This window comes from Crinia signifera, chromosome 6 (genome assembly GCF_055691185.1).
Source record: "Crinia signifera chromosome 6, ASM5569118v1, whole genome shotgun sequence".
Taxonomy (NCBI): domain Eukaryota; kingdom Metazoa; phylum Chordata; class Amphibia; order Anura; family Myobatrachidae; genus Crinia; species Crinia signifera.
Window position 1 is genome coordinate 160,177,532 of NC_139222.1, and position 10,247 is coordinate 160,187,778.

Below are 10,247 nucleotides of genomic sequence, written 5' to 3' on the forward strand. Positions count from 1 at the left end.
CGTTTTGTGCAATGGGTATTATAAAGTTCGCTAAAATGTGCAATGGGCATTCTGGTGTGTGGTATAATGTTAGGCTATGCCCCCTTTTCGCCGTGCAAGTGCCCCGCCTACTACAAATCAGGGGGGGCGCAAAACATGCCCTTGCTCCGGGCACCGTGGCACCTAGCTACACCACTGTATGGGCAACCAATCAGAATCTACTTATTTATTTAGCACCTTCTGGAAGATACTAGATTGTATTATACTAAATAAATAAGTAGATTCTGATTGGTTGCCCATAGCAACATCCCATGTGAAACGGAACTCCCATTTTAGTTAATTTCCCCCTATGTCTCTTCATGGTTGGGATTTTTACAACAGTAAGGGCAGATGTATTAAGCGTTGGAGAGTGATAAAGTCGAGAGAGATAAACTACCAACCAATCAATCCCTGTCATTTTTAAACACACCCTTTAACATGGCATTCAGGATTTGATTGGCTGGTACTTACTATTTCCCACTTTGGATGTTTCTAAATGTAATACACAATATGATGCTCTTCGGTACATTGTAGCAAGTGCGAGAGTCTTGAAGAACCATAGAAAAAACTAGTACCAATCCTAGACATAGTGTACAGTATATGTACACAGTTCTCTTTTAATACTGGATAGTTACATTATTAAGTATTAACACTATTAATGGTCTATATAGCTCAGGTTCTCAAAAATGGTCCTCAGGACGCCACGGCCACACATTCATGTTTTCCAGGTCATCAGTAGATTTATAAAATAAAATATGACAGTTGATGATACACAGTGCACCTCCCAGATGATCCGGAAAACATGAACTGTGTGGGGTCCTGAGGACTGAGTTTGAGAAATACTGGTCTTTGGTATAGGCTGTATTAAACATTGGGGCAGATGTATTAAGCTTTAACAAGAGATAAATGCAAGGGTGATAAGGAGAGATAAACATCCAGCCAATCACCTGCTAACTGCCATGTTACAGCCTGTGTTTGAAAAAAGTCAGCAAGGAGCTGATTGGCTGTACGTTTATTTCTCCTTAACACCCTTGCATATATCTCTTGTTAAGGCTTAATACATCTGCTCCATATTTAGCTAATATAAATAAGATAAGTATTTAGGAAAAGTTTAAGCATCCCAAATAAATAAATAAATTCATTAATAAATAAACATAATAGAACCAGTGAGAGACAGAACTTCCTTTTATTAGCACACATTCTTCCACAACATGGTAAGGCTCCTCCTGTCTCTTCTTCTCAGCAGTTAAGCCCCGTAGACACAGGGGAGATATATTGCTCAGCAATATATTGCTAGTAATATATTGCTCAGTGTCTCCTATTCATCAGCGACCAGAGATGGTCGCTGATGAAAGGGAACCTCTGCAGAGGGAGTCGCAGAGGTAATCAGCTGGTCGCAGGAGCAAGCTCCTGCGACCAGCGATTAGAATAGGGCTGAAAACGGGAGCACGCACCCGGCGATTTATCGCCGGGGCACACTCCCATCACTGGCAATATGGTCGCCAGCGACCATATTCCCAGCGATTTCAGCCCCTATTGCCCCCGTGTGTACACAGCATTACTCTCTGATCCAGCACATTGATTTAAGCACTCAGATTAGCACATGCTGCAATCTTTGTAAAATAAGCTGATACAAAGGGTACAGTATGTGCAGCTGCTCCATTCTGTCTCTTAAACTGCATGTTGTTGCTGCAGCTCCATTAATTATATAATTTACTATTGCTAATGTGGTCATAATTTGAACCATTGACCAAGAAATTAGAACCATTGACCAAGAGGGGGTATCATTTAGTATGTTACAATAGTTTAATACTGTACTTTGCATTATAATTGACTCTGTCATAATTCAATATGAACATGTAGATTTTATGTACATGGTAGACAATACTTCTACATGTATTCAGGGTGGATAGGACTGCTATGTGTGACCTGGGTGGATGAGAGTGCTATGTGTGACTTGGGTTTATTGTATTGCTACTGTATGTGTATCCAGGGGAGAGGATCAATATGTGTATTCAGGGTGGATTTAACTGTTACTGTATATGTATTTATGGTGGATATGACTACTTTGTGCATACAGAGTATATAGGACTAGACTAGAACATACTGTATATGTGTTCATTCACGGTAGATGGGACTGCTATGTGTGTCCTGGGTAGAATGATCTACAACTGTATGTATGTCCTAGGTGGATGGGAATTAATTGTGTCTCCTCGATGACTAGGACTACTATGTGTAACCGGGATGCATAGAACTACTTGTGTGTCCTGGGTCTATGGCATTGCTATGTGTGTCCCAAATGTATGGTACTGCTATGTGTGTTCAGGAACATGGGACTGCTATGTATATACAGAGTGGAAGGGACTACTATGTGTGTATGGTATTGATAATAATGCTATGTGTATCCAGTGTGGTTTAGACTGCTATGTGCAAACAGAGTGGAGGGGACTAATAAAGTATGTGAGCCCAAGTTGGGTATACAGTAGTTCATTTATGTTTCTACTGTTGAAGGGATGGCTATGTGCCCTTGGTGGATAGAATTCATACGTTTGTGTCATGTTGATGCCAACTATGTTTGTTTTCATGGTGACGGAATTGCTAAATACTGTATGTCCAGGATGAGTGGTGCTGCTGTATGTGTCCATTGTGAATAGGACTACAATGTGCGTACTTCTAGATGTGTCAAAAGATGGATGCATGAGAATTGCTCTACTGCATGTACAATATATATGTAACTGCCCTTTGTACAGGGTATGATAGATTACTTGCAAGAGATCATGGTGAATAAAATGTTTTGGTTTGGCTATGTCCAAAAAAGATATAGTACATAAAAGTTTAATTACATACCCCAACACCCATGGATTCTTTTTCAGCACCTAAGAACTTCTCATAAGCTTTCAGTTTGGATCTTTAGATCAGGTAAGATCTAGCAAATAATGTTCTAGAGTAACCTACTGTATAGTATTGGTCAACCTTTTGCTCCAGAGAAAGATATGGCAAGGAGGCCTTATATGGGAGCTTTATATGTCTCTGCTCAGTAATACCTCCCTCATTTCTGAAATCTTACTTTTATAGCTCTTACCTTTCTTAAATCATGTAAGAAATTTGGAGGTCTTTGTTCATATCTTCTTGTACAAAGAGCAAAGAACAGATGGAGAGCCTTATATCCTGAACTAATTTCCCTCATGTAATCCTTTTGTGAAAACAATCTAATATTCTTTGTGGTTGCTCAGTTCTTCCAAAATAAACTAATGGCAGATTAAGGAAGATTACAACATATGATTTATAGTCAGGCGTCTGTTCAAAAGCGAACACATAAACTATTGTTCAGTCATTTACAATAAGGATATATTTTATGTGCAATACGAAGATTTATATATATATATATATATATATATATATATATATATAGATATATATATCTATATATATATATATATATATATATATATATATATATATATATATATACACAATCCAATTTCAGAGGCACTCGGATGACGATAAATGGATAAAGGTCACAAGCGGGATGTTACAACATGGCTGTATTATAAAGCCAAGCGCTTTCGAGGCAAGCACCTCGTCGTCAAGGCACGTCAGGGATGATGAGGTGCTTGCCTCGAAAAGCGCTTGGCTTTATAATACAGCCATGTTGTAACATCCCGCTTGTGACCTTTATTCATCCGAGTGCCTCTGAAATTGGATTGTATGAAAAGTGTACAGACAGCGCACCGGAATCTATTGCCTTTGAGAGCGGAGTGCCGGCATAAAGTGGACAGTATATATATATATATATATATATATATATATATATATATATAGACGGGGGTATAGCAAAAACTGGCACTCCTGGGACTTAGTGCAAAACTTTATATTTCAAAAGTGCATGGTACAAAAACCAACGTTTCGGGGCAGATGCCCCTTTATCAAGGTGTGGGTGACAACCTTGATAAAGGGGCATCTGCCCCGAAACGTTGTTTTTTGTACCATGCACTTTTGAAATATAAAGTTTTGCACTAAGTCCCAGGAGTGCCAGTTTTTGTTATACCCCCGTCTGTCCACTAACCAGAACGGGCACCCGGGCAGCTGACCACCAGGGGAGAGCTAAAATAACAGAATTAGGGCCTGTTTTTGCCCCTAAAGTATTATTGACCTCAATAACATTAGTTTCCACTCATTTCTAGTCAATTTTGATCACTTCACAGCTTACAAAATTGTTTTCATTTACTGTAGTTGGGCCAAAAGGGTATACCGAGGTAGCTGGATGACTAAGCTAAGCGACAGCAGTGGGCATCACATACATGTGGACCTTACACTTCCAACCTGGCACATCTTGGAAGCAGAGCGGCACTGCAGGGGCAGACAGGGCGGCAGTTTAATGAACTATCCCAAAAAAAGAGAAATGCTCCAAAGAGCAAAAAATACAAAGAGGTATCGGCCTTGTCATGACTGGTGGTAGCAGCTTCAGCACTTCTATCAGGTTGCTGATCTCCCACTATTTCCTCCTCCAAAAATTTGTTTTTATTTTATTTATTACTTTTATTTATTTTTCTTACTTTACACTGGACACAGCCTGTCACACTGGACACAGCCCCTTGGACACTGGACACTGCCCCTGGACACAGCCTCTGGACACAGCCGTCACACTGGACACAGCCCCTGGACAATGGACAAAGCCTCTGGACACAGCTCCTGTACCCTGGACACAGCCATCACACTGGACACAGCCTCTGGACACCGCCCCTGGACACAGCTCCTGTACACTGGACACAGCCGTCACACTGGGCACTGCCCCTGAACACTGCCCCTGGACACTGGACACAGCCCCTGGACAATGGACACAGCCCATCACCCTGGACACAGCCCCTGGACACAGCCTCTGGACAATGGACACAGCCTCTGGACACCCCCCTGGACACAGCTCATGTACACTGGACACAGCCGTCACACTGGACACTGCCCCTGGACCTTGCCCCTGGACACTGGACAAAGCCCATCACCCTGGACACAGCCCCTGGACACAGCCCCTGGACAATGGACACAGCCTCTGGACACCGCCCCGGGACACAGCTCCTGTACACTGGACACAGCCGTCACACTAAACACTGCCCCTGGACACAGCCCCTGGACACTGGACACAGCTCCTGTACACAGCTCCTGTACACTGGACACAACCCCTATACACTGGACACAACCCCTGTACACAGCCTAGACACAGCCCCTGTACACTGGACACAACCCCTGTACACAGACCCTGTACACTGGACACAGCCCCTGTACACTGGACACAGCCCCTGTCACACTGGACACAGGCCCTGTCACACTGGACACAACCCCTGTACACAGCCCCTGTACACTGGACACTGCCCCTGGACACGGCCCCTGGACACTGGACACAGCTCCTGTACACTGGACACAACCCCTGTATACTGGACACAGCCCCTGTACACAGCCCCTGTACACTGGACACAGCCCCTGTACACTGGACACAACCCCTGTACACTGGACACAAACCCTGTACACTGGACACAGACCCTGTCACACTGTACACAGGCCCTGTCACACTGGACACAAGCCCTGTCACACTGAACACAGCCCCTGTACAGCCCCTTGTACACTGGCCACTGCAGCCCCTGTACACTGGACTTGTGTTTAGCAGCCCCTGCAGACCCTAATCGAGTGAGCAGCAGCAAAATAATATATTATTATTATAGCACAACACACAGCACAGAGCACAACCACCCTCTTCCCTCTCCTATGCTGGAGTAAAGATGGCGGGACGCGCGTGCGTCTTATATAGAATCCAGATCCCGCGAGAATCCGACAGCGCGATGATGAAGTTTTGCCTCGTTTTCGGTCCGGAATTTAGGCGGGAACTCCAGAGCCGGCTCGGATCCAGACTCGGATCGCGATATTCGGATCTGTCGGATCCCGGAGATCCGGACCCGCTCATCTCTAATATATATATATATATATATATATATATATATATATATATATATATATATATATATATATAACAAATTGCAGAGTGCAAGTGAATGTACTTTACACAAGTCTCTGTGGAACTACAAGTCCCAGGTTCCGTGTATTTATGAAAAACTTAATCTGGTCCAAAAGGTACAAATTTCTATGCAAATGTGAGAGGGGTGTAGGGGCGGTGCCGTGTGGTGCCTGCTGCCGTGCAGGTGTCGTCGGACCACTTACCTGGTGCCGCACCCTCTCACCTTCAGGCCGTGCCAAATCACGGTCATGGAAACTCCGGCACCGGGACACGATGGACCTTCCTTCCGATGGATTCCTGTCCCGGTGTTCCTCGCCATACTGTCAGGAACAAAAGGGTGTTTAACAAGGCTCCACCATTTCACTCACAGAGAGTTGAAGGTGGAGGGGGTTATGGGTGGCGGCGACCTTCACCGGCTGGGTGAATGGTTATCATTGGCCAGAGCCTCAGCCATCCAGTTTCACCTATAGATGCTTGTGCACCCAGGTGTTTAGATAGGGGACTCACACGTCCGTGTACAGTCCCTAAGCTGGTACGTAAGGGAAGGGGAGACAGACAAACCTGAAGACTACTCACTCCCAGGCTATTGTCACCTTGACAGGCGTTCTCCCGCACCTATAGGGGAAACACAACCTCCCTATCCTAAAACTTTCCTAACACGAGACTAACTGCCCTACGCTCACTTAAAAACATTACATTAAGCCTCAGGTATATAGTCCCTCAAACAATTTACTAATATGCAAAACAGTAACATGTCAAAAACACACACACAACAATAGGGACAGAGAATACAATGGAAGTTTACTTACCAACATCCCCTTACCTAGAACCAGCTCACGAACAGCTATTCGTGGTGATGTGAAGGGAACAGCCGTTCCCTCTTTCTTTACTGGGTCTGGGCCATGGGAAGAGCCGCCATAAAGCCCACTGTTCCCAGGGACAGGACCTCTTGGAAGAGGATGAAAATCACCCCTTCCCTTCAAGAGGCCTAAAATGACTAAAAGGCCTTTAGCGATTGTGCAGGCCTAGAGCCTGACTAATCAATTACACAAGTGACTCTGGCCTAGTGCCAGAGTCACTTACCACCCTCCTAGTTGCTCCTAGGCTCCCAGGCCTAACGCCTTTCAATGACCACAGGCCTAGTGCCTGAATCAATAGCCTCCAGGCCTAGAGCCTGTCCTAGTGGGCCTCGGGCCTTACGCCCGGCTATTGTGCCACGGGCCTAGCGCCCAGCTATGGGGCATTGGGGCAGGATGCCCCACCTACAGTACCTAAGGGCCTGGAGGGCCCAACACTTATGTGGCCCCCGGGCCTAATGCCCAACCTACAAGGAAGGGGCCACAGGAAGGAGGGGCCCAACTAAACTCCACGGGCCAGGAGGACCCGACAATCAAGTGGCCACGGGCCGAGAGGGCCCGAATGAATTACCCAAAGGCCGGAAGGGCCTGACAGTTCTTCTGCCACTGGCCTGTCCTGGCCAGCGGCAGTGCCGCTTCCCTTCTTCCTGCAGAAGGTGCCGGAGATCTTCTTGCTTGATCCCGGTGTCTCCTGGCCTCTTCAGTGGAGCTCTTCTCCCCGCCGCCGTCCTCTTCTCCCAGAGGCATCTTCTTTCTTCAGCCGGGCGCTCCGTCAGCGTGGGATCCTCCTGCTGTTTTGCCTCCCGGCAGCATCTGAAGTCAGATGCCGGGGGCAGGGCCGAGTACGACGTGGTGAGCGCTGATTGGCTCGCCGCAGCCGGTTTCTATTGGCTCCCGAATGGCGCCATTGTTCAAATGCCGGGGGCGGTTGCTTTCATTGGTGGCCAAAAAGGCGCCAATTACAAATAGCCGCCTCTCCCCCACCTGGACTGTCAGCGCCGGGATCAGTTCTTTGATCCCAGCGCTAGCTGGAGCTGCGTCCCGCTGGGGACACAGCTCCATCTACCCTGCCTGCCACTGGTGCTCCAGTGGTGGGAGCATGGATGCTGTCCCAGCACCGGGGCACACTATTACACAAACATTAGAGATCTTCAAATGACTAACAGGCCTTTAGCAATTGTGCAGGCCTAGAGCCTGACTAATCAATTACACAAGTGACTCTGGCCTAGTGCCAGAGTCACTTACCACCCTCCTAGCTGCTCCCAGGCCTAACCCCTTTCAATGGCCACAGGCCTAGTGCCTGAATCAATAGCCCCCAGGCCTAGAACCTGTTTTAGCGGGCCTCGGCCTTATGCCCGGCTATTGTGCACCAGGCCTAGCGCCCGGCTATGGGGCCTTGGGGCAGGATGCCCCACCTACAGTACCTAAGGGCCTGGAGGGCCCAACACTTATGTGCCCCCCGGGCCTAATGCCCAACCTACAAGGAAGGGGCCACAGGGAGGAGGGGCCCAACTAAACTCCATGGACCAGGAGGGCCTGACAATCAAGTGGCCATGGACCTAGAGGGCCCGACTGAATTACCCACAGGCCGGAAGGGCCTGACAGTTCTTCTGCCGCTGGCCTGTCCTGGCCAGTGGGCGCCGCTTCCCTTCTTCCTGCAGAAGGCGCCAGAGATCTTCTTGCTTGATCCCGTCGTCTTCTGGCCTCTTCAGCAGCCGCCGAAGCACTTCTTCCTACCGCCATCCTCTTCTCCCAGAGGCGTCTTCTTTCTTCAGCCGGGGCGCTCCTGCGCTCTGCCGGTGTGGGATCCTCCTGCTCTTTGAAGTCAGATGCTGGGGACGGGCCGAGTGCTGATTGGCTCGCTGCGGCCGGTTTTTATTGGCTGCCGATTCAGGAGCTGTGATTGGCACCTGAATGGAGCCATTGTTCAAATGCCAGGGGCGGCGGCTTTCATTGGCGGCCAAAAAGGCGCCAATTACAAATAGCTGGCTCTCCCCCGCCTGGACTGTCAGCACCGGGTTCAGTTCTTTGATCCCAGCGCTATCTGGAGCTGTGTCCCACTGGGGACACAGCTCCATCTCCCCTGCCTGCCGCTGGTGCTCCGGTGCTGGGAGCATGGATGCTGTCCCAGCATCGGGGCACACTATTACACAAACACGAGAGATCTCCAAAGTGCAGATATCCAAGTAAAATGTGTTAATGACAAACACACAATCAAAGCAGATGGGATCACGTACCACATAAAGCTGCTCAATTCACAGCAATCTAACAGCATACTTTAGAGTGCCAAGCATTTGTAGTAGATGGAGCCTTTTACACTCTTTGGTTGCATGTCTCCCGTCTGTATTCCACAATGCTAGGCAATGTCCTTGCGCAATTCGTCACATATTGTTATATATTACAGTGGTGGAATTTGTGGGAGGTGCCCCCCCCCCCCCCCCCTCCAATCCAAGTTCACAATATGCAACATGGCAGTGAGTCACAGAGAGAGGCAGAGGGTGACATGGGGGGCAGATGTACTAAGCTTGAAAAGGGATAAAATGGAGAGTGATCAGTCAATCAGTTCCTAACTGATTGACAGGTTGGGCTTGAAAAATGACAGGTAGGAAATGATTGGCTGGTGCATTATCACTCTCCATTTGATCACTTTTCAAGCTTAGTTCATCTGGCCCACTGAGAGGCAGGGAGAGGCAGAATGTGACAGGGAAAAACAGTCGGTGACAGGAAAAGGGTTACATGTGCACTACATCATCTCCATTAATGGTACAGTAGTTCCACCTCTGACCACATATATATGTGTACTTGCCAATCTGACATAAGTCATTTCAACTGGAGATGTAAGGGAGGGAAGGGTCACAGTCAGGAGCAAAAACAGTGACACCAAGTGCGGTACATTAAATGTATGTGCGCCAGAGCCGAATTTCCCATTAGGCACGTGAGGCACGTGCCTAGGGGCGGCACATGTTTGGGGGCGGCACTTGGATGCTTGTGATAGTAATGTCAGCCCAAAATGTACCAATAACTGCAAAATATCCACTGCACTGTACTATATTCCATCTTAAATAGAGTGTAAATGGAGATACTGCCCCTGTAAACTGTCCTACTTAGTAAATATGTATACATAATAAAAGAACATGTCACAGTTAGTGGCTTTTTTATAAATCCATTATATTGGCTGTTATCAAATCAGGGCTTATAAGTAATCAATAAACAATACAATTAGGCAGGGGGTGCGAACATTATTGTTGTGCCTAGGGGCGCCCTCATCCCTAAATCCGCCCCTGACGTGCGCCAGTAGAAAAATGGGATGTGACCTCTCAGGTAAGGAGGTGTGGGCCTAACATATACTGTAGGTAGGCATGATCTTG

At 47.3% G+C, this 10,247-nt stretch overlaps 1 protein-coding gene across 1 annotated transcript in view; it reads right to left on the minus strand.

Moving 5' to 3' along the window:
* The window catches only part of BPIFB4 (BPI fold containing family B member 4), a 76,336-nt gene extending 69,992 nt beyond the window's left edge, over positions 1 to 6,344 (minus strand). The window contains exon 1 of the mRNA XM_083147820.1: positions 6,226 to 6,344. The gene's annotated coding sequence lies outside the window, so the exon portion shown is untranslated. The remainder of the gene's footprint in view (positions 1 to 6,225) is intronic.
* Between the last annotated feature and the right edge of the window lie 3,903 nt (positions 6,345 to 10,247).